Genomic DNA, 22,947 nt, shown 5'->3' on the forward strand with positions numbered 1-22,947 from the left:
GCAAGTCAAACTCAGCCAAATCCTCAAGGTCTAGCAAATTCCTCACTTGCCTTGGAGACAGTTTCATTGTCCAAAAGGTGGAAGAGGCAATAAGGGGGGGCAGCTATTTTGGATCTGATCCTAACCAACAGGGATGACTTGGTTAATGGGGTGCAAGTGGTGGGATCCTTAGGTGGAAGTGACCATGTTCTCCTGGAGTTTGTTATACAATGGAAAGGAGAAGCCAGGCATAGTCAGACACACATTCTAGACTTTAGGAGAGCGGATTTCAGTAAACTTAGAGAAATACTGGAGGTGATCCTATGGTCAGGAATACTAAAAGAGAAGGGAGTTCAGGACGGATGGGAGTTTCTCAAAAGGGAGATACTGAAGGCACAATTTCAAACAGTTCCAAACAGAACATGTATAAGAAATGAAAAAAGGGGAAATCACCAAAGAGGAATTCAAACAAATAGCAAGCACATATAGGGGTAAAGTCAGAAAAGCTAAAGTGTAGAATGAACTAAGGCTTGCTAGAGAGGTTAAAAACAATAAAAAGGGCTTTTTTGGATATGTCCGCAGCAAAAGGAAGAAAAAGGAAACGGTAGGACCACTGCGTGGAGAAGATGGCAAAATGCTTACAGAAGACAGAGAAAAGGCAGAATTACTCAACACTTTCTTTGCCCCAGTCTTCTCAGAAAAGGCAAAGGGTGCTCAACCTCAGGAAGATGGAGCAGAGGACAGAATAGGGGAATTTCAGCACAGAACAAGTAAAGAGATAGTACAGGAATATCTGGTTAATCTAAATGAATTTAAGTCTCCAGGACCAGATGAACTACATCCAAGGGTACTAAAAGAACTGGCAAATGTAATATTGGAGCCATTGGCAATAATCTTTGAGAACGCCTGGAGAACAGAAGTCCCCGCAGACTGGAGGAGGGCAAACGTTGTCCCCATCTTCAAAAGGGGAAAAAAAAAGAGGATCCCAACAATTATCGTCCAGTTAGTCTGACATCAATACCAGGAAAGATTCTGGAGCAGATCATTAAACACAGAGTCTGTGAACATCTAGAAGGCAATGCCATAATCACAAAAAGTCAACACGGGTTTCAGAGAAACAAGTCATGCCAGACAAATCTAATCTCTTTCTTTGATAAAATTACCAGCTTGGTAGATGAAGGGAATGCTGTGGATATAGTATATCTTGATTTCAGTAAGGCCTTTGACAAGGTTTCCCATGACATTCTTGCAAACAAGCTTGTAAAATGTGGGCTAGACAAAGTAACTGTTACATGGATTTGTAACTGGTTGACTGGATGAAGCCAAAGGGTGCTCAACAATGGCTCCTTTTCATCCTGGAGAGAAGTGACCGGTGGGGTCCCACAGGGCTCTGTCCTGGGCCCAGTGCTATTCAACATCTTTATCAATGACTTGGAGGACAGAATTGAGGGCATATTTATCAAATTTGCAGATGACACCAAATAAGGAGGAATAGCTAATACTCCAGAGGACAGGATCAAAATTCAAAATGACCTTAATAGAGTAGAAAGCTGGGCCAAAGCTAACAAAATGAATTTCAACATGGAGAAATTTAAGGTACTGCACTTAGGGTGGAAAAATGAAATGAACAGATATAGGATGGTGGACACCTGGCTGAATGAGATTTATACATGTGAAAGGGATCTAGGAGTCCAAGTAGACCACAAGTTGAACATGAGTCAACAGTGTGATGCGGCAGCTAAAAAGGCCAATGCAATTTTAGGCTGCATCAATAGAAGCATTGTGTCTAGATCAAGGGAAATAATAGTCCCACTTTGTTCTGCTCTGGTCAGGCCCCACCTGGAATATTGTGTCCAGTTCTGGGCACCACAATTCAAAAAGGACATTGAGAAACTGGAGCGTGTCCAAAGGAGGGTGACTAAAATGGTGAAGGGTCTGGAAGCCATGCCCTTCGAGGAATGACTTAGTGAGCTGGGGATATTTAGCCTGGAGAAAAGAAGGTTAACAGGTGGTATGATAGCCCTGTTTAAATATTTGAAGGGATGTCATATTGAGGAAGGAACAAGCTTGTTTTCTGCTGCTCCAGAGACTAGGACCCGGAACAATGGATGCAAGCTCCAGCAAAAGAGATTCCACCTCAACATTAGGAAGAACTTCCTGACAGTAAGGGCTGTCTGACAGTGGAAAAAACTCCCTCAGAGTGTAGTGGAATCTCCCTCCTTGGAGGTCTTTAAACAGAGGCTGGATGGTGATCTGTCGGGAATGCTTTGATTTGGATTTCCTGCATGGCAAGGGGTTGGACGTGATGGCCCTTGCGGTCTCTTCCAACTCTATTATTCTATGATTCCATGATTCTAATATGACATCCCTTCAAGTATTTAAACAGGGCTATCATATCACCCCTTAACCTTCTTTTCTCCAGGCAAAACATCCCAAGCTCCCTGAGTCTTTCCTCATAAGGCATGGTTTCCAGACCCTTCACCATTTTAGTTGCCCTCCTTTGGACACGCTCCAGCTTCTTAACATCCTTTTTGAAATTTGCTGCCCAGAATTGGACACAATGGCCTGTTACAGACTGCCAAAATAAAGCTGCTTCGGGTCTCTTTGGAGGTATGCTATTTACATGATGCATGCATCCAAAGAATCCGGAAGCTGCACCAAAGCTGCACTCCAGTGCTTAGGAATGGAGTGTGGCTTTGGCGCGACCTCCGGACTCTTAGGACCCATGCATCATTTAAATAGCATACCTCCAAAGAGACCCGAAGCAGCTTTATTTTGGCAGTCTGTAACAGGCCAAAATTCCAGGTGGGACCTGATCAGAGCAGAATAGAGTGGCATTATTACATCCCTTGATCTTGATGCTATACTTCTATTGATGCGGCCTAAAATTGCATTGGCCTTTTTAGCTGCCGCACCTTGATAGCACCATAAGGGACTCCATTTTATTACACCATGATATTTAATGGGACTTGAGCATCCATGAATTTTGATATCCACAGGAGGGTCCTGGAACCAAACCCTGGCGGATCCCAAGGGCCCACTGTATAAGACACTGACGGGATCCTCACATTTGGTGATTTTGTTTTGTTCTGAAATGAAGGCTGAACATTTAGGGACGTGGTCTGGATCAGAGCTTGGGAAAGGTACTTTTTGGATGACAGCTCCCAGAATCCAATTGGTGCCCATTCTGGAAGCTCATCCAAAAAGCAACATTTCCAAACTCTGTTCTGGAATATCCATGAGAGCAACAACCCCTGTAGGTTCCCATTCTCATAACTGAGGTCTTACATATAAAGGCAAAATATGAATGACATCCTAAGTAGACCAGATCACTTAGATATATCACACCTAGAGAACCTTGTTTTTCTGCCGAGGGTTGCATTCACCTGAGGTAACCTGTCAGGATCCATCTGCCAGACCTTAGTTGGAAACATAGCCAGCAGTGGGAATGACTTACATGTTAGTGAGGTAGTGAATCAGATTTGGCTTTTCATGCAAACTTTATTGGAGCTATCTAGACACTATCCCCCCCCCCCCAAAAAAAAAATAGGTTTAACATCTTGAATAGTTCCCTTGAAATTCAGATTAAAAGGCAGGGCAGATCCACTGACACAATGACATGGGAGCCATGAGCTGCCACAGGTTAACACAAAAGGGAGCCTTGGATACAATCTGCCCTTGCAAAGAAAGGGTAGGGGTTTCCTCAGGGTGTGGCCACACTGCATAAATAATCCAGTTTGACACCACTTGAACTTCTGTGGCTCCATGCGATAGAATTCTGGGCATGGTAGTTTGTCGTGGTGCCAGAGCAAAGCTCACCAGAGCATAGATAGTTTGTCATGGCCCATTTTGCAAAGAAAGGCAGATTCCAGGTGAGACTCTACATTGCTTTAGCATAGCTAAAATATTGGCCAGCGGAGTTATGTTCCCCTTCCTATGTACCAGAAGCTGTGTAGTGCATAGCTCAGGGGTAGGCAACCTGTGGCCCGCGGGCCAGATGCGGCCCAGTAAGGCCTTGGGACCGCCCCCAGCCCGGTCCTGCCGCCGATTGCCGCCGGGGCCTTTGGGGGGCAATTGTCTATAGAAGCCTCAGAAACATGCATTTATATTAACATTTTTTAAAAAATCAAATATTTTCGCGTGTCCTCCATTTTTTTTAAAAAAAGTATCTTCCATTTGAAAATTTTGTCCTACATTTGTCCTGGTTTATTTATATATTTAATTTTTTAAAAAAATTATTTAATTATTTATTTTTTGGCTTCCGCCCTCCAGTTGTCTGAGGGACAGCAACCCGGCCCCCGGCTCAAAAAGGTTGCCTACCCCTGGCATAGCTGGTGCCACAATGAACCATGTGTGATGTGTAGTCTCACTCTGCTCTCTGAACATTGAAGTGCTACCGCTTGCGCCACTGTTCTTCATGCAGAAACATGCTAGCCTGCTCTAATTCAACTTTTTAAGCTTTGGTGTGATAAAGTCCTGGGATGAGGGTGTAGGACAAAAATTGCCAACTTGATCTGTGATATTATGGACTGCAACTATCCTAAGCCTCAGTCGGCCCATCCAGTGGCCAGGCATTATGAGAGCTGTAGTCCCAGATATGGAGATCACAACTTTACTCCCTCCGAAACCAAGGATGCTGTGCATGATGCTTCAGGAACACACACACGATTAAAATCCAACTCCGAGGCGTTGGATCAAAGCAACATTATATTATCCTCATAGGATTGTGAATGAAAGATTTCATCCTAATTAGTGCCACCTTGTGTTTATAGCCAGCCTTGCATGCCAAAGATATCCAAGAATCCTTTCATTCTGACTGCATGCTACACCTCTAGACTGAATCTGGGCTTTACATTAATTTCCCCATCCTCTCAAAGGATTGAAAACAGCTGGCAGGGGGAACAGGAGAAAAACACTTTGAAGGAACCCCACCTTTTAACTTGGAAAAAATTACTGAGCTGTCTGGTAGCTGTCATCCAAAAAGTCACTTTTCTGGCCTCTGCCCCTTCCTACGCATACCTGCCTTCCACTGCACACTGTTGCTTCAGTGGCTGCATTTTGGAAGGGACGGGAAAGGAAGATATAAGATGAGATGAGAATTATTTCTGGAATCCTGTTGGTGACATACTTGTGGAGAACTTGGAGATATGTGCATGCATGTCTTTTTGTTTTGTTTTGACATTGTGTAAGGAGTGATTTTTAGTCCCTCACATAGTGTCCCCAAACAAGGCAGCTGTCAAGCCCTGGGGGCACTGCCATCTCCATTTATAAGTCACATGGGTGACCAGGCAGCAATCTTTCTGGCTATAGTTCTGCCCCCTGGGCAAGAGTCCCAGCCCTGGCCATTGGCAGCGTCCTGGGGCTTGACAACTGCTTTGGAGGAGGATGGCATGGAGCTACAGATGGGGAACATGATGTTCTGCATGCTACAAAGAAGGTTCTTGGTTGGTATGTGACTAAGCATCCTGTGTAGGTTGACCGTGGGGACCATGCCAGGTCCAGGATATTTGGAGGCCCTTGGACATGGCATTGCTATGAAGGTCTTCAATCTGGACAAGGTGAGACATGAAAAAAAAAAACCGAGTTCAGTTCGACCAGGGGTGATGGATTATATACAGAGTTTGTTTCCCTCACCAGGCAGTAACCATAGCTCACCTACCTAAACGAGGCTCTTCATCACGCCAGGCTCGGAAAGTGCCACCATCATGTTAGTCTAGGAAACTTTCAGATGTTCTTGGGAAGCAATTTCCATTATTTTTTTGTGGGTTTTTTGGGCTGTGTGGCCAGGTTCTAGAAGAGTTTCTTCCAGACGTTTCGCCAGCATTTGTGGCTGGCATTTTCAGAGATTCCTCACCACTGCCCACACTGCTTAGAGAAGCTGAGAGTTTGGGCCCAACAACATCAAGAGAGTGGCATCCTTGCCACCCCACCCCCCCCCCACTTCAGGCTGTGTCTGATCTCCTCATGAGCCAGCATGGTGTGTTGGTTCGCGTGTTGGATGGAGATTTTAGGAGACTAGGGTTCAAGTCCCCCCGCCTCTGTCCTGGAAACCCATTGAACACCTTGAGCAATTCAAATTCTCTGTGTATGCCTTTGGAAATCTGTGTGTGCCTTTGCCAGGTGAATGCAACTGTTGCAATTTTGACTCCCAAATATCACTCTGCATGTACAACACAACTCCCATCTCTGTGTGCCACCGACATGATGTCGAGAAGAGGGAGTTTCATGGTTCTCTGGGGACTAGAACCTACAGCCACACTTTCAAATATGTGAAGCCAAAGGCTTTCATGGCTGGCATCCATAATTTTTTGTGGGTTTTTGGGGCTTTCGTGTGTGTGTGTGTGTGTATGTATATATATATACAGTGTATATATATATCCAGCTCTCTTCTATGCCAGCATTCTCTGAAGATGCCAGCCACAGATGCTGGCGAAATGTCAGGAATAAACTCTTCCAGAACACAGCCGCATAGTCCAAAAAAACCCAGAAAAAAAATTCCAGATATTCTCTCTACTTCTCTCTTGATGCGCCATGTCCAATGGAACAGCCACTCTCCCCTTTAGCGAAAGAGCAGTACAATGTAATGTTTGCCCAGCATCTGCACGGCCTCCAAAACAAACATCGAAATGTGTATTCCAAACCTTCCACGTGTAAAAGAGGTTGATTCTCCCACCCCTTTGTTTGTAGAAGTCTTCTCTAGGGTGTTTGCTCTGACAGTCCGAAAACGCCCACCACGAAACTAAACAGATGAAGATTAAGAGAAAACTGCAAGCTTGACAAGAGTCTTGAAGACAATGAGAGAAGGCCTTCGGACACAATTCAGGAGGATGGAGGCAACCGGATTTAGACATCTGATACTCTGCCCAACCTAACCAAGCATATTCCCTTATGAGATTTTATTTTCCTCTCTAGATGTTTGTCTGATATGGCGATGTTAGGAGCTGAAATATAGTTCTGTGTCAACGTGTCAACATTTGGCTTGCAAGTAAAGATGTAAAATTTCTGGAAATTTCGAAACCATGTTGGGGGAGATAACCAGATCCCCCCCCCCCCCCCACTGTTTCTTTTTCTTCTGGAAAAAATAGATTAAAAAAATAAATAGGGGGAAATATCATATTAACTCCCTTTATAGACTGAGGGTCCCCTTGTTACTTTAGGGATTAAAAAATGCATCATGTACAAGCATAAAAGTATCATGTCTGATACGTGAAAAGTGCAGTTTCCTCGGAAAATGATTGCAAATTGAATTTACTCTTTAAAAGGCTAGTTATTGTTCCAAATGGAACTGCAGCGTCCTGAACTATGGGAAACCTCTCTATTTTTGCCCATTTACAAGACACTGGTAATAATAAAAATCCCAATAAAAACAGGAGATATGATCAACGTTCATAAAAGATAAGTATTTTGTTTCCTCTAGTCTTGAACAATGCCCAGCAGACATAAAACACTCGTTCCCATAAAAAGAAGTGAGAAAAGGAAACCAGGAGCAAGAACTAGAGGGATGTGAGATACTGTTCATTGCCTTATATAAAAGTTTTCCTGGTTTGCGCATTGGACTGTGACTCTGAAGAGCAAAAAATCCCAGCTTGGCCATGGAAACCTAAATGGGTGATCTTGGGCAAGTCACACTCTCTCAAGCTGCAGAAGATGGCATGGAAAAACCCCTCTCAAGACACTTGCCAAGATAACCCTGAGCCGCCTTAGGATCACCACAGTGACTTAACATAAACATATGAACACCTTGTCTTTAATATTTTATTTTTCATACATGCAACCCATAGTTGTCCATTTTTTCAGAGAAAAGTAGCTTCAAGAGGGGGAAAAGAATCCTTGAATTTTCCAGTTCTTCCCCTCCCCGGCCTTCACATTCCTACTTGCAAGCTTTCATAAAACTTTATGCACATGTATCCAGGAGTAAGTCCCATTCTTTCATTCTGGGTCAATGTGGATAGATTTGCATTGTACAACGTGAGCTCTTTTGCAACAACTGTCATTTGATTGCTTTTCATGGCTGACCCAATACATGCTGCTGCCTGAGGCCAAAGACAAGGTAGTGATCCTTCTCTTTTCCTTTACAGAAACTCACTGGAATGGTAACTGAATCTTATTTCACTGCTAGCCGCAGCTTAGGGTTCTCCACTAGGACTGCCATGGCTCCAGGCTGAGGGATTCTGAGATTTCTAGTTTGTTGTGGCCCCAGAGCTCTCTGATTGAGAAGGCTAAATCTCCCAGAAAACGACAGATCCTCACATTTCAGAGTATGGAGCCATGGCAGTTAAAGTGGTGTCCACAATGCATCAACGTTGTAGAAATAATGCAGTTCGATGCCACTTTAACTGCCATGGCTCAGTGCTATGTGATTCTAGATTTTGTGGGCTTGTGAACCTTTTTTTAGCCTTCTCGGTCAGAGTGCTCTGGTGCCATGACAAACTAGAAATCCCAGGATGCCATAGCACAGAGCCAGGGCAGTTAAGAAAAAACAGGAAGGAGCAACAGACAATGCACTGAACTGTGATATATCAAAGGAATAATATGTCCATGGAATAAAAATGTCAATAAAACTACCATCAGAGCTGGTAAAGATCAGAGAGAGCACAATTTACAAACTGTGGAATGTCCTGCCAGCCTCCATTAATAGAAATCTTTTCACTGCAACAGCGTTTGTCAAGACCTGAAGAAATATATGGACTCAGTTGGGGATGCATTGCTTTTTATAGAGCCTTGTATGTGTATTCAGTGTTATTCAGAATTACAACCATGTGGTTACTGCATACAAATGATTTATTATTATGCACATGCTAAATTGGTAGGTTTAGTCCATGGATATATTATTCCTTGGATTGGTTGCTCCCTCCTATTTTTTTTTTCTCGTGTTGTTTGCGAAACCCTCCTGTTGTGTTTGTGCTGCCATGGCAGTTAAAGCAGTACCAGGCTGCATTTTTTCTCCAGTGCAGATGAACCCTCGGAGAGAGCTTAGACTGAATGCATACTCATGTGCACGCACATGCACATCAGCTGAACACTTTTCTCTTTGCATGAGCCACAGCAGGATTTCCCTTGCATGGGAAGGCCTTGTTTTTCTCGACTGGGCCAAAACATGGGCAGAGGACAGGAGTGCAAAGAGAGAGGAGATCGCGCTGAAAGATGGCGAGGGGTGGTTGGCAGGAACAAGGCGGCCTAATCTTCCACCTGGCTGAGGATTTCAGAAGAAGCCAAAGAATAAAAATAAAAAAAAACCAGCCCTGGGGCAAGTCGAAGTGACACTGGCAATCTCAGCCCAAGTGCATGCAACTGTCAGGGTTATGGGGCAGTGGCTGATTTATGAGATGTGCCACAGCGATTACCAACTGGGGCTCAGGGAGGCGGTGTTCAGAAAGTGTTGATTCCCTGCTAAGACTGGACAGCTTTTGCCTGGCAGGGGAAAAAATGGAGAAAAAAGGTGTGCACTGGAAAGGAGGGAAGGGGACCAGCACACAAAGAACAATGCTGCCAGCTGTTTTCAGTGTGCCACTGGAACCGAGGAAGTGCATTGTGTTTTCATGGGCTTCTGGCTGGATTACCAACAGCAGCACCTCCATTTCAAGCACAGTTCTGACTGCCTGTCACTAGGGCTGCATTTGCACTGAAGAAAGAATGCTGCTTGGATCCGCTTTAACTGCCATGGCGTCACTAGCTATGGTGGCACCCGGTGTGTGGGGAGGGGGCCCATGCACCTCTTTTGCTCTCCATGGCCTTCTTTCTTGAGAGGAAGCATGGAAGCAAGAGTGCATGGTCACCCTTCCTGCACCGAAGGGCGAAAAAGACCCAGCTGGGTGTCACCTCTCTTCTGGGTGTCACCCAGTGCGGCCCACACCTCCCACATTCCCATAGTGATGCCACTGGCTCCATGCAGTGGTATCCTGCGATTTTTGTCATTTGGTGAAGCATTTCGCTTTCTCTGCCGGATGGCTCTGGTGCCCCAACAAACTACACATCCCAGGATTCCATAGCATGAAGACACGGCAGTTAGACTGGAATCAGAATGGATTATTTCTGCCATACCGATGCAACCTTGGGTCTGACTGACTTCCCATGACTATTTTAATAATATAATGTATTTTTTTTATTTATTATTTTTAGATATAATCATGTATTACTTTTATTCCTCCATTCACTCTTACCTTTCTTTTTATTTCTTTTTCTTTCTTTCTTATTATTCCTCCATTCACTCTTTCCTTAGTTAAAGTCTACACCCTGCCTTCCCTCCAGTGAGCTGAAGACAACATATCTGGCTCCCCTCTTTCCCACTGTGTCATCCCAACAACAGCCCTGCAAAGGTGGCCAGGCTGAGAGAGTGTGTCTGGCCCAAGGTCACTCGGTGAGCTCTATAGCTCACTGGAGACTCAAACCCGGACTGCCCAAGTCTTAGCCTGACAATCTAACCACTGCATCACGTTGGTTCTCTGATGATGGTTTTGCTTCATGAACATCAATGGGGATTTTGACATTGGTCAACATCAGTCAGAAGAAAACAGCAGGCGATCACTGGACAAGGTTTTTTATTTTTTTTTATACAGACCAAACAATGTAAGGTTACCACCAATGAGATGAGGATGGCATGGCTGGTTTTCCTTGTCCCTATTTATGTTCACCTCCATCCTTGTGAGGTAGGTCAGGCTGAGAGAGAGTGACAAACCCAAGGCCATTAAACCCTACGGTAGGTTTGCATGAGGGTCACCACCACCACAACGTGGATGGATAGATGGAGAAATAGATGGATTAATACATGAGGATACTTGTTTACTCACTTCTTACTCAAGGACTAACCAAGCTACAACTAACTCATTGGGCCCTTTTGCACTGCACCTTTACAGCGCTATTGGTTGTCGCACGCTTTCAATTAATTTATGACTTATGGTGCCCCTATCCATATTGCCAGATTTTGTTCAGAGGGGGTTTGCTTTTGCTCTCCATCAAAGCTAAGAGAGTATGACTTGCCTAAGGTCATCCAGTATATTTGCATGGCCAAGCTTGGATTCAAACTCTGGCCTCCAGAATCCAATGCTCAAAGCGCCTACAACACATTGGCTCTATAGTGCTATTATGGCACAGCAACTGCCTTGCTTGTATCCTGGGGAGTCTTGGGATACGTCATTTTGTGATGTCTTTTAGACTTCTCAGCCAGAGAGCACTAGGCCTCCCTAAACTGCAAGTCCCAAGATTCCATAGGATGCAGCCATGGCAGTTAATGTGGAACCATAGTGCTATAATTGTGTAGTGTGAAAGGGCTCAGCGCTGTAACCTTTTTGCAGCAGGCCTCACTTGTTTTCTGCAACAATTTTTGAGAAGGTGGTCCTCCAAAAAAGAGTGAGATTGCTACGCTAGCATCTCCCTGCTGCTTCAAAAGCTCAGAGCAGCCACAGCAGCACAAAAACACAAAAATTAAAATGCTGAAGAACAAATGGTCTCTTTTGTGGTGGCTGATGTCCAGCTTGTCATTTCCTCTGCATTATTTGATTTCCATTTCCAGCTCAGGAGGCCAGGGGTTCCTCTTCCCCACCTTGAAGAATCAGGGACTGACTGGCTCGCTATAATTAAGACACCGGACTGTTCCCATTAGAGTCACCAACAGCTGAAGCCAGGACTAAGGTTTCATATTAGATTTTACGACTTCTCCCATTTGCAAAGGGATCTAGTTTAAACACTCCTCGGGTTCGGCTGGCCCTGGACAATTGGCCGCTCCGAAAAGCTGCTGACAAGGATGACTAGGAGCCAAGTGGCGGACTTGGCCGAGGAACAGAGCCTGTGTGCCGTTCCCAGCCCAGCAGGCACCTGGAGCACATTAGTATTGCCCAACTTTGGTAGCAAAGAGGCTTGAGCATCAGAGGATTTGGCATCTCCGTGGAAAAGCACGGACCCAGCATCCCTTTTGAAAAACCACATCAAGTGGGGCAGGCAGCTACTCAAGAGTTTTAGCCAGCCAGATTGGCCCCTTTACCTCATCAGGGCCTGTATTCTCCCAACACCAAAACTCTGCCGCTGCCCATATTGTTGCTGCTGCAGACAGAAGCGAGATTCCTGTTGGTGTCTTAGCAGAAGTCTCTTTGTGAAGGGGATGAATGCATTGGTTTGATGCTGGATGTACCCAGAAGCAGAGTTGTGCATGCAGTGCCATCATACAGTGGACCCTTGTTATACGCTGGGGTTTGGTTCCAAGATCCTCCATGGATAAAAAAAATCTGTGGATGCTCAAGTCCCATTAAATATAATGACATAGCAAAATGGTGTCCCTTATAAAAAATGGAAAATCAAGGTTTGATATTAGAAATTTATACTTTTTTTAAACATTTTCAAACCGTGGATGCTTGAATCTGTGTATAAAAAATCAGTGTATAAGATGGGCCCACTGTACATGCAGAGATGCACGCAATTGCAAAGGCACATGCAAATGTGGCTCCACTTTCATCCTCAGCTGTGCATGCTGACACACCTGCACAGTAGGTGTGTATTTATTTGCGCAGTCTTCCCATTCAATAAAATGATTGCATAGCGCATACAAGTTGGCATCCTGGTAGTGACACATGAAGGTGGTAAGTTGCACTAGTCATGCAGAGTGATTTTTTTTGGGGGGGGGGACAAGGTATAACAGTTGTATTCAGTGGACAGTGGCACATGTGGGACTCTTGTGCATGTGGTAGCACATTAAAATACACAGAGTAGGGTGTTATCATCCTACATAATGAGAAAACTGAAATAGTCAAAGAGTTCCCATACCTCAGTTCAAACATTCCTGATTTATTTATTTATTGCTAAGTTATGCTTTCTTTCTAAGCACACAGCTGGAAAAATGCAAAATGCAGCTCCTCAAAAATGCAGCTCTATTCTCTCCTATGGTATATTTCCCCCCATTCATCCATGTAGTGCAGCTGTATTCGAGGAGATTACAAATTGGTGCAAAATATAGATTCTGTGTTGTTCGGACAGTGATAGCCAGTTGGATTTGACCTACCCTCCATCCCCATCCCCTAGAAAGGTTAAGGGACCAACTCTCTCAAAATGTTGTGCTGCTGAATGGCGTAACTGCCTTCTTTGGAAAACCATGTGTGCCTTCTGTGTGTGTGTGTTTAAGAAAAGCTTAAAATAATCAGCAGGCCAGTTGCTTAAGTCCCTCATTTCACAAATACAATACAAAAATGAGTCCCTTGGTGCTGGAAGGCTGCAGAGGTTAAACACTTAGTTCCGGTACATAAAGTTTATATTCACTCTCACACACGGAGGAACTCCCGTCGACCTAAGCAACATTCTGCTTATGTTCAGGAGACAGACCGGATTATCACCAAAACCTAAAGCAGGGTTGACTTAGAAGGTAAAGTCAGAGCCTGCGGGAACTTTTCTCACACTCGGGGCACCGTTGACTCAAAATCGATAAATTCAAAAAGAGAAAGTACCAAGTACTACAGATGATGAAGTGTCAAGGCGAAAGTGTCCTTGAGCTAGAGATCTTCTCATCTGCTCAAACAGGATTTGGAAGAGGGGGGAAAGTGGATCCAGTTCTTGGTCAAGTGAGATGGTAAACCTTGGGGTCCCTGTTGAATAGTTCAATATTAGAGACCGTTGCTGGAAATTAGTAGAAAAGGGCAGAATCCTGTTGGATTTATGCACATCCAGGAGTTTACTTACGTGTACAAGTTGTACTTTTGGGACTGTTGTCCAATGTCTGTATTCGGTTTGCAGTTGTGCACACAGAGTTCCATAAGTGTAACAGTTGTGCACACAGTGTGGCGCTAGTTGTGTGTGCACTCGATTCACTAGAGTTGTGGAGAGAGTCTGCTCTGTAGAGTTATTAACCACTCCGTTGCCATTACGCATTCCCCATTTGGATGATGGGGCAATAAAGAAATACATTGGCAGATACACAATTGGTTGTGACGTTCCTGACAATGGCAATATAGCACCACCACTGTCTGTCTGGGAACATGCATGTATTCTGTGTCCATATTTCCATTTCCATTAGCTCTGAATGCGGTGCCTGTGCAAATTGCTATTTTGTGTGTGTTATTATACTCTGCTTTTCCCCCTTAATACAACTCTCTTAATTCACCCTAGACCTAGAGTTGTCCTCAGCTAGTACTGGTATATGCAGGTGCAAATGGTCCTAAAGTTTATCCAGCCTCTTGAAGAAGTGACTTTCCCGAATAATTAAAGTAATGCTGTCATATCTGGTGAAAGCCAGCATGGCGTAGTGGTTTGAGCATTGTAGGACTATGACTCTGGAAACTAGGATTCGATTCCAGCTTGACCTGAAAACCATTTCAGGACCTTGGGCACGTCACACTCTCTCAGCCTCAGGGGAAGGCAATGGCAAACCCCCTCTGAACAAATCTTGCCAAGAAAACCATGCAGTAGAGTCACCTTAGGATCATCATAAGTCGGAAACAACTCGAACGCACACAAAAACAACAATGACAGTTGTATTTGGTGGGGTCCTCCCAGTCCCCCACACCTTTCTCTGGGTAACAGCTTGCTTGATTCTCTGGGAAGTTCAAACATCAGCAGTTGGTGCTGCTGATCCAGGCTTCTGCATCACTAAAAACAGAATAACCTGGATGGTTGCCTTCAAGAAAAGTCAAGACTGGGATCCCCTCCCTTGGGTGAACTCTTGACATGACGAAGGCCAGAAAACTTGGCGTTCCATTGGGTTGGCAGAGGAGTTCTCGTGAGATGGACAGCGGCGTCAGGAGCCACTAAAACACATCCCGGCTCCCATCCGAAGAAGCTGCTTTGAAGCTGACAGCAGGGTAATTATGAGAGCAATCAGCCAGGGGTGTTGCGGCACTTAATGAACATTTGCAAAGGGAGTGGCGCTTCCATGTGCAAAAGCTGCTATATATGTATCACGGTCATGTTGTTACTGCCCAACTGTGATCAAAGGGGTAGGATCTCGGGTTCAGAGAAGTCCCCCAGAGCTGTTTTTCTAAGGATCGGCTGAAGCTTTTGGGTCCAGACTTTCAGGCTGGGAGGCCCAGAAAACACAGCTCCTTCAGTTATGAAAGAAACCCGTCGCAGGGAGCACCTTGCGTTGGGTGGCACTGAGGGAAGGCAAATTGTTTTTGTGCCACTGATGCACTCCTTTGGGCTGTACGTTATCTGTCAAGTCAGACATCCGTGACCCCAGTGACTGAGGGCTTGTCTACACAAATAAAACACTCTTCATTCTTAGATTTTAATGGTTTTTTTAGGGCTCTGTGGCCATGTTCTAGAAGAGTTTATTCCTGACGTTTTCCCAGCATTTGTGGCTGGCATCTTCTCTGGGTAATGCTGAAGGAGAAAAAAGGAGGGTACATGATTGGGCTTATATTTGGGATGGGTAACTGTGCCATATCTAGGGGCCAAACCCTTGACCTGGGATCAGGCACCCTAAGGCACTGAGCTCCAAATCCAATTCCACCATAAATTAGAAATGACTTGAAGGCACACAATGACAACAAGGTGCATCTTTAGTCATTTAGCCAATTAGCTAATTAACATGAGCTCCCATCAGCCTAGCCAGTCTGGCTGATGATGTGAAATGCTGGATATTGCAGTCCAACAGCATCTGAAGGGCCACACACTGCTTATTCCTGATTTAGGCTCTTTTTCCTTTGGCGTTTCCACCATTTTCCCAATGAGATTGCTCCCTGTCTGTGCTTTCTGTGCAGGGCTTCTGTTCCGTACAATGCATTTCTTTTATGCTCAGGCAAGGGAAGAAATGACAGGAAGCAGCCACTTGGCCCAATGAGATTGGCCTCTTTGGGGTTATCTCAAAGCCGCCCTTTGGCTTTGTCCTTGTGGCTCACAAATCCTTCTTGCCTCCTCATAAAAGTGTCGAGCTGTCTCTTAAAACCCATTCAAGTTATTTGTTTAAGTGACCTATCTGGGCAAGTATTCCTCAAGCAGTGGGACTGCTTTGCTTGTCTTTTGTCAAAAGCCTCCACTTTATCTCTGAGGCAGCTTCCAGTTATTCCACAATAGGAACCGTGATTTGGATGGAACAAGTGTCCAGCTGATAAAATGCTCCAGATCAGAAACCCTGAAAAGAAGAAAAAGAGTTGGGGATAGAGGAGTTTATACAGGCTTGGCAAAAAAGACCAGCAACACCTTTACATAGGCCTGATTCCCACTACCTTTTAAACCGGATCACAAATCGGTTTGAACTGGTTCAAATGGCCCTGGTTCCCACTTGAAGCGATTCGCTGAAACAATTCAGAGAGGGGGGGCACACGCGAGACCCATTTAACCCGCATCTTTTTGACACTTATGTTTCCCGCATCTTTTGAATAAATTGATGTGGATCGAAATTGATTTAAATTTTCCCTTTGGTCGGCTGGAGCGATCCATTTTGAACGGATTCATTCATGAATGTGAACCACAAGAGGGTTATTTTACAGGGAAAAAATGTGACCAGGGCAAATGTAGTGAGAACCATGCTCCGCTGTTGGATTGATCCATCAATTCGGATTGCAAACCGCTTTTTTTGTAAGTGGGAAAACATGATGTGTTTTTTTCTCCTCGTCTTCCTCTCCAATTTTCCCATTTCTAACATAAGCATTGCCTTCAACTTTGTTTGTGTAAAACATTACTGAGGCTGGAATTCTTAACATACTTCTCAGGAAGATGTTCCATTGAATGCCATGGGACATATTTCAGATTAGGCATGCAGAAAATGGCTCCATGATTGTTTTAAAACGAGACTAGATAGAGGCTGCATCCGCACTGCAGAAGTAATCCGGGTTGACACCACTTTAACTGTGATGGCACCATGCTATGGAATTCTAGGACTTGTCATTTGTTGTGGCCCCAGAGTTCTCCGACAGTGAAAACTCAATAGCTCACAAAACTATAAATCCCAGAATTCCATAGCACTGAGCCATGGCAGCGGTGTCAAACTACACTATTTCTACAGTGCAGATGCAACCAGGGAGAGGGAGATTTTCAAAAATCAAATGTCAGCCAAAGCAGAATGGAGACGTTCATCCATCGCTAGATATGTGAAACTTGGGCGAAGCAGAAATCCAGAGCTGTTTGTTCCCACCAGGCAGTTGTTGGCATTAAGGAAAGGATCTTTTGCACTCATTTATTCCTTAGCAACCCAAATCTCCTTGTATTTTCCCATCTTTGGGGCTTATGTCCCAGATCAACATACAGTGACATTCTGCCAGCATGGATGATTAAGGAATCTACATCTTTAAAAATTGCTGGATCTCATTTCTTCCTTGAAATACTGCCTTCTAGGGGGGGAAAGTCCCATAAGCCAGTGAGCTCTGGGGGTCTTCTGTCGCTGATCCCTTAATTATGGAGCCCAGAAGTTTGGCTACAAAAAGCAGATGGGATTTGATGGAGATTTTGCCACAGCAGTCTACGTTCTTGGAACGAGTGCACAGAACGGTCAATATTTTGAGGTCTTGCTGTAAATCACTGAGCCTTTTGGGTTTCTCATCTCAACGCATTCTGATAGTCAGCATACTCCTCTGACTCAACTCAAAGATGGCTCCAGAGTTATGGATGCATTTATGCAGCCAACAATCATGGCAAACACTTTTCAAAAGTCCATCACCATTTTAGTTACTTCATCCCGAAAAAAAACCTTCCCACATACCAAAAGGTCTTTGCACAATTCTGATTATACAGACTTGGTTTTAAGGATGGAAACATTGAGGTTACGTGAGTCATAGTTTTTTGTGGGTTTTTCGGGCTACGTGGCCATGTTCTAGAAGAGTTTGTTCCTGACCTTTCGCCAGCATCTGTGGCTGGCATCTTCAGAGAATGCTGGCATGGAAGAAAGCCTACGACTTCACGTTTTGTGAATCCTTTTCAAAAGCTTTTTGGAGATGCATTCCACATCCTCACCACTTCCTCCTCCAGCAATAGTGGTTTGAGTCTTGGTCTAGTGCACTCTGGGAGATCAGGGTTCAAATCCTGTCTTGGAAACCCACTAGTTGGCCTTGGCTTGCCAAGAAAACCCTGAGATAGGTTGGCCATATGTCAAAGTTAACTTGATGGCGCTGAACAACAATATCTGGTTTTGGAATGAGTGTGGGGAGAGAAGAGAAGTTAGCATTTGCCAAGTAAAGCAGACCAGCTCTAACCTGATGTAGTCCAGATGTGTAGGACTACAGCTCTCTTTAGTTGGAGATAATGGTGGTTGCAGTCCAACACATCTGTAGTCCAGCCTGAAAGATATCAGAAAACATGCAGGGGTAGCTATGTTGGCCATTTAACAAATCCAAACAAAAATCCAACAGGAATACCTTTACTGACCAACCGAAATGCACAATATGCTGGTTGCAAGCTTTCGGAGCTCTATAGGCTTCTTCATCAGGCAAGATGTTACAAACCAAACAGGAGAAGAAGAAAAGCAATTGGAGATGTTAGTCAGATGCCTGCCTGTTGTTTCAGTCCTTAGTAAAGATGGTATGTTGGGCCTTTCCCATCACCTGCTATCTGAACCTCACGGGAGATGCTGAAGATTGAACCGGAGCGCTCCTGCATGCAAAGCATGTGCTCCAGCTATGGCCCTGGCCCAAACCCCCAATGCAAGCCCATTTGAATGGGACTGTTTGTGGTCTTAGGAAACTGTATATAATGTACCCCACAAAGCCGGCAGATGGAATTCAGTTGCCCCAGCAGGAACTGACTTAACAGAATATAGCTGCATTCCCCCTGATCTCTCTGAATCAACACTTCTCTTATTTGCAGTAGTGTGAAATAATATTGACTCAAGATTTGCATGGAAAAGGTAATTTCTATTTCATACGGCGAGTCCAACTTCCCAATAGGTCTGATGTTGTTTTTGCGTCCACCCAGGGAGGGAAAAAGAACATTGACTTTAATGATAAGGCGAAAATAAGCCTCCTGTGATCTCTTTGTCCTGTCTTTTTGATCAGATAAAGCATAACTCCCATCAGTTTAGGCAGAGAGGATTAGCTTGGGTTGACTTTCTGGCTTGTTATGTCACATGGAGCGAAAGCCCTGGGGCTCAAACATTTGAGCTTGAAGGGAGCAAAGTTTGGCACCACTGAACAGCTTTGTCCATGTAAACACGCTTGACGCTACAAGGTGGGTATTAACTTTTGAATTGGCTTACATGTCTTCAAATAATGACTAATAATAATAGAAGCGCATGAGAATCCATGTTTCCTACAGTAGCCAACAGTGGGAACTCCAAAAGCAATCTGCAAGTAGCACTTTCTTTCCCCAGAAGGTGGTATTCGGAAAACCAGTATGGTAAAGTGGTTAAGTCACTGGTGCCCAAATGTTGGTCCTCCAAGGGTTTTGAACTTCAGCTCCCAGAATTCCTGACCATTGGCCAAGCTGGTTGGGAGTTGAAGTCTCAAACATCTGGAGGACGAATGTCTGAGAGACACTGGGTTAATAATAATAATAATAATAATAATTATTATTATTATTATTATTATTATTATTATTATTTCTACTCAGCCTCTCCAACAAGATCGAGGCGGCTTATGTCAGTAAAATCCATACAATACAACAGAATAAAATCCCACAATCCCAATCCCTCCTTAACCCCAAATCAGCAACAATAAGTGTGATATAACAATAACTATAATAAAATACAATTAAAATTATTAAAGTGATTGCTAAAACAAAAATAGCACAGTCAAGGGATAGTCAATAGGATGGTCCATATCAGTGGAGCGACTGAGTCAATTACAGTACTCTGGGAAGGCCTGTCGGAAGAGATCCATCTTGACAGCCTTTTTAAAGCTGTCAAGGTTGGTAATATGTCGGATCTCCTCCGGCAGGCCATTCCATAATTTGGGAGCGGCAGATGAAAAGGCCCTCTGCGCAGTTTTCCAACGGGGCTGCTATTATGTTACTGCAAAGGGGAGCCAGCAAAATGATGGTTGTTTATTGGGAGTGATACACAAAGGGACCAATGCGCAAGGGGACCCAAGATATGGGGGGATCCAGTGCAAAACAGGACACAATATAGAGCAATTCCAGCTGTAATTAAGAAATGGTTAGTGCTGCCTGTTATCCTGCAGTAGTACGAAGCCATCATGATACGTAACAGTCGGTAGATGTAACTGTGATCAATGAGTACTGAAGTGAAGTGAAATGACTACAACGCTGGGTTCGAATCCCTCTCTGCTCAGCAGTGGAAACCTGCTGGGTGACCTTGGGTAAGTCCTCTTGACCTCAGAGGAAGGGAAAAGCAAACCCATTCTGAACAAAGCTTGCCATGAATGCCATGATGCCATGATAGCGTCACCATAAAGTGGACATGACTGCCTTCATGTTTGTGCCATTGTGCAGATTTCTTACTTAGACCATTTGGTTGCAAAATCTGGAGAAGTGCAAATTTCAAATCATAACTCAGTTACAACTCGTGTATGGGCTTCCATTGAGAAGAGGTGAGTCCTTCTGGAAATGTAAGTGAATTATCCTTTCTCCCTCCCAGAAAGTTGGGTGGATGATTCCATAGAAGTTAAAAAGTTGTGATGGCCGTTGGTTTAAATCAGAACTGGGCAAACTTGGTGGGTCCAGTTGTTCCTCCCCAGGATCCATCACCTCTTGCAAAAGAAATCTGGAGTGTGGAGTGTGGAGTTGGCTTTCATGGCCGGCATCCATAGTTTTTTGTGGGGTTTTCAGGTTATGTGGCCATGTTCTAAAAGAGTTTCTTCCTTCTAGAAACTCTTCTAGAACATAGCCACATAGCCCGAAAACCCCACAAAAAACTAAAAATCTAGAGTGACTTGAAGTCGGCTTCCAGTTCTGGAAATACTGACTCTTGTTAGCTGATTTCAACTAGCGTAGATCTGTGAAATGCGCTGTTGAATAGTGAGTGAACACATATAGGTATATCACACAGAGCTTTTTGGTGGTTTTCTGGCTCAGTTCTGGCTCACTTCCGAAGTTATTGCACTTCCAATGATGCCATTTATTTCTATGGGAGCTGCTTGCGAGGTGCTTCCGCAGTGATTCCAAAGTGACCCCTCATTTTAGTAAAACTGAAAAAAATGTGACTCCAGAGAATTCGCTTCCAGGCTGCCTTCGATTGCACTGCAAATTGGTGTGGTGTGGAAAACCACTCCGATGCCACCCCCCTTGGCCCCTGCGTCCTACTCCGTCATTACCCTCCTCCTCCTTCATGCCATCTCCTCCTCTCTGCCAACCAGCCAATCCCATCATCCCCTGTGTCCCCTGCATCCTCCTAGACCTAGATCTGCTCCCCTCTTTCACCCTGACACCTAACCCATCATCCCCTGGCTGTGCCTGCATCCCCATCTCGCCCCCTCTGCCACCTAACCCATCATCCCCTGACTGCTCCTGCATCCCCATCTCGCCCCCTCTGCCACCTAACCCATCATCCTCTGACTGCTCCTGCATCCCCATCTCACCTCCTCTGCCACCTAACCCATCATCCTCTGACTGCTCCTGCATCCCCATCTCGCCCTCTGCCACGTAACCCATCATCCCCTGACTGCTCCTGCATCCCCATCTCGCCCTCTGCCACCTAACCCATCATCCCCTGACTGCTCCTGCATCCCCATCTTGCCTCCTCTACCACCTAACCCATCATCCCCTGACTGCTCCTGCATCCCCATCTCGCCCTCTGCCACCTAACCCATCATCCCCTGACTGCTCCTGCATCCCCATTTCACCCCCTCTGCCACCTAACCCATCATCCTCTGACTGCTTCTGCATCCCCATCTCGCCTTCTCTGCCATCTAACCCATCATCCTCTGACTGCTCCTGCATCCCCATCTTGCCCCTTCTGCCACCTAACCCATTATCCCCTGACTGCTCCTGCATCCCCATCTCTCCCTCTGCCACCTAACCCATCATCCCCTGACTGCTCCTACATCCCCATCTCGCCCCCTCTGCCAGCTAACCCATCATCCTCTGACTGCTCCTGCATCCCCATCTCGCCCCCTCTGCCACCTAACCCATCATCCCCTGACTGCTCCTGCATCCCCATCTCGCCCTCTGCCACCTAACCCATCATCCCCTGACTGCTCCTGCATCCCCATCTCGCCCCCTCTGCCACCTAACCCATCATCCTCTGACTGCTCCTGCATCCCCATCTCGCCCCCTCTGCCACCTAACCCATCATCCTCTGACTGCTCCTGCATCCCCATCTCGCCCTCTGCCACCTATCCCATCATCCCCTGCCTTCTCTTGCATCCCCATCTCGCCCTCTGCCACCTATCCCATCATCCCCTGCCTTCTCCTGCATCCCAATCCTGGCCCCAGCCACCCCCAGTGACCTATCCCATCATTCCCTGACTGCTTCTTCACCCCGATGAAGGATGACAGCTAAAGAGGGGGCAGGGAAGGAGGCCAGAGCCCCACTGAGCATGCCCAAGGGTGCCGATTCAAATCGTTGAACCCTCAAAGTATGCTCTGGTGTGGTAATACAATGTGCACTCATTCCCCTTTGCTTGAGTCTGCATCACGGGACTTGCTTGGAATCAAACTGACTTCGCTTGCCCCCCACTTCGGAAGGACAACAGAAAGGCAACCAGGTGTGGTAAAACATCACGTTTTAACCTCAATCCGCATTGCTAGACAGGAGTGACTCCGGATCTGGTGTGGAAAAACATCACAGCTTTGCATTGCTAGAACAGGAGTGACTGCGGATCTGAGCTGCAACCCCCCCCCGCCCCCAATGTATGATAAGGTCCATAGTAAATCTCGTTGTTTCAAGGGGTCTACTCTACTTGGAAGTGACAATAGGATTGAAACCTGGACTTGTTTTAAAAGAGAAGTGTACCTTTAGGGGATTTTTCCCCTAGTGAAACAACAGAATTTGCTCAAACTTGGTCTCCAAATGTGTCGAGCCACAATGCAGAAGGAAATAGTAGCCAACATATCTGGAGGTAGCTAAAGGTGCATCTACACTGTCAAAATAATGCAGTTTGACACCATTTTAACTGCCATGGCTCCATCCTACAGAATCCTGGGATTTGTAGTTTGGTGAGGCAC

Source organism: Sceloporus occidentalis, unplaced genomic scaffold (assembly GCF_023333645.1).
Source record: "Sceloporus occidentalis isolate IW3139 unplaced genomic scaffold, rSceOcc1.0.p SCAF_41, whole genome shotgun sequence".
NCBI lineage: Eukaryota > Metazoa > Chordata > Lepidosauria > Squamata > Phrynosomatidae > Sceloporus > Sceloporus occidentalis.